The 2500-nt window shown below is 57.4% G+C and overlaps 2 non-coding genes across 2 annotated transcripts in view; both read right to left on the reverse strand.

Annotated features, from left to right (window-relative positions):
• Positions 1-321: 321 nt before the first annotated feature.
• Positions 322-476, reverse strand: LOC124415136. The gene has a single exon (XR_006930125.1). It is a non-coding gene; the product is annotated as a 5.8S ribosomal RNA (ribosomal RNA).
• A 761-nt stretch (positions 477-1237) lies between these two features.
• LOC124415124 overlaps positions 1238-2500 on the reverse strand; it is a 1914-nt gene continuing 651 nt past the window's right edge. The window contains exon 1 of the ribosomal RNA XR_006930115.1: positions 1238-2500. This exon is cut by the window's right edge and continues 651 nt beyond it. This is a non-coding gene — a ribosomal RNA (small subunit ribosomal RNA).

A 2500-nucleotide genomic window follows, 5' to 3' on the forward strand; every position in this document is an offset into this window, starting at 1 on the left:
CAAAGCGACGTTCGCGGAATTCGTTAGCATGAGCGGCGACCGGCCGCGCGGTGAAAGGTCGGTGTCGCCGTGCCGGATTCGTTCGTTCTCTCGCCCACTATCGCTAGCACCGGGAACGTGACGAACGGCAGCGACAGCTCGACCCCGCGATCAGCGGTGACGCGTCGTAACCGTGACATACGTGTTCGTTTGAGGCAACCGTTTGAGGCAACGCCATCCGTTGACGCGCGGCTGGCGCGCGACACGGACGGCGAGAACCCAGTCATTCGCTCGTGTGTGCAGGGAAATCCCGTGCCTACAGAGCAGTGTGTCGTTGTGAAACGACCCTCAGCCAGGCGTGGTCCGGGAATTGTATCCGTGGACCGCAATGTGCGTTCGAAATGTCGATGTTCATGTGTCCTGCAGTTCACAAGTTGACGCGCAATTAGCTGCGTTCTTCATCGACCCACGAGCCAAGTGATCCACCGTTCAGGGTAATCATATGTGAATTTCGCATGTAAGTGCGCAATTACGGTTGTTACCGGCCTTCTGTGATAGTTTGTATATAACGCGGCGCCGCGTGCTTCGGCCCTCGCGCGGAGAACCGCGCGCGGGGAGGAACGGGCGCCGCGCGTCACTTTTCGATTTGTACGATACGTTCAAGAGCCGTCGTGTCCCGCAACCGCTGGGATTGCGGGCCGACGGCAGTGGGCCGGCGGCGGCCTTGGGCCGCCGCCCGCGCTACGTCGTACGGGCGAAGATTCGCGTTCCAACCTGCCGCGTGTGCGGCCCCGCATGTCCGGGCGCGGGCGGCGTGTGAGCCGCGACGCCCCGGATACGCGGGATAGGTTGCCCGTGACGTAGCGCATAGACCAGTCTCGCACTTGACCCTCGTCGGACCCTACCAAAGTCCGACGAGACGCGGCCAGACTCGGCACCGAAGGCGCGGACCGACCCGCCGCTGCTCCGCCGTGGCGGAGTGACGGGTCGCTATGTGCCGCGCACGAATCGGTCGTCGGGCGGGTAACGCCGGCGAGCGCGCTCGTCGTGACCGCGGCGAACGCTGACCCATCGGATCCGGCGTCAGCGCCGCTCATTTTGGTACGACGGATGTTGCGCGCCGCCGCCACCCAGGCCCGACCGTTACGACGTTCTATAAGGTCTCTTCAAGAGTATTTGTTACGGCGGGGCGTACGCGCCGCAAGCGGCGATAACGACCCCGCCCTCACGAATCGCTGCTTCAGGCAGTACGAAACGTTAATGATCCTTCCGCAGGTTCACCTACGGAAACCTTGTTACGACTTTTACTTCCTCTAAATGATCAAGTTTGGTCATCTTCCCGGCAACATCGGCAATGCCGAGACATTGCCGCGTACCAGTCCGAAGACCTCACTAAATCATTCAATCGGTAGTAGCGACGGGCGGTGTGTACAAAGGGCAGGGACGTAATCAACGCGAGCTTATGACTCGCGCTTACTGGAATTCCTCGTTCATGGGGAATAATTGCAAGCCCCAATCCCTAGCACGAAGGAGGTTCAGCGGGTTACCCGGGCCTTTCGGCCAGGGAAGACACGCTGATTCCTTCAGTGTAGCGCGCGTGCGGCCCAGAACATCTAAGGCATCACAGACCTGTTATTGCTCAATCTCGTGCGGCTAGAAGCCGCCTGTCCCTCTAAGAAGATTTATTTGTACGCCGGTAGTAAAAACCGCCCGACCGAAGCCGGGGGCCTTCGAGATACCGGAAAGTACGCCTATTTAGCAGGCTAGAGTCTCGTTCGTTATCGGAATTAACCAGACAAATCGCTCCACCAACTAAGAACGGCCATGCACCACCACCCACCGAATCAAGAAAGAGCTCTCAATCTGTCAATCCTTCCGGTGTCCGGGCCTGGTGAGGTTTCCCGTGTTGAGTCAAATTAAGCCGCAGGCTCCACTCCTGGTGGTGCCCTTCCGTCAATTCCTTTAAGTTTCAGCTTTGCAACCATACTTCCCCCGGAACCCAAAAGCTTTGGTTTCCCGGAAGCTGCCCGCCGAGTCATCGGAGGAACTTCGGCGGATCGCTAGCTGGCATCGTTTTATGGTTAGAACTAGGGCGGTATCTGATCGCCTTCGAACCTCTAACTTTCGTTCTTGATTAAAGAAAACATTTTTGGCAAATGCTTTCGCTTCTGTCCGTCTTGCGACGATCCAAGAATTTCACCTCTAACGTCGCAATACGAATGCCCCCATCTGTCCCTATTAATCATTACCTCGGGGTTCCGAAAACCAACAAAATAGAACCGAGGTCCTATTCCATTATTCCATGCACACAGTATTCAGGCGAAAATAGCCTGCTTTAAGCACTCTAATTTGTTCAAAGTAAACGTACCGGCCCACCTCGACACTCAGTGAAGAGCACCGCGATGGGATATTAGTTGGGCCGCCCCGGAGGGCTAAGCCCACCGGTAGGACGTCCCACAATCATGCCAGTTAGACACCGCGAGCGGTGAACCGACAGCGTGGGACACAGATTCAACTACGA

Source organism: Diprion similis, unplaced genomic scaffold (assembly GCF_021155765.1).
Source record: "Diprion similis isolate iyDipSimi1 unplaced genomic scaffold, iyDipSimi1.1 ptg000022l, whole genome shotgun sequence".
Classification (NCBI taxonomy): Eukaryota; Metazoa; Arthropoda; class Insecta; order Hymenoptera; family Diprionidae; genus Diprion; species Diprion similis.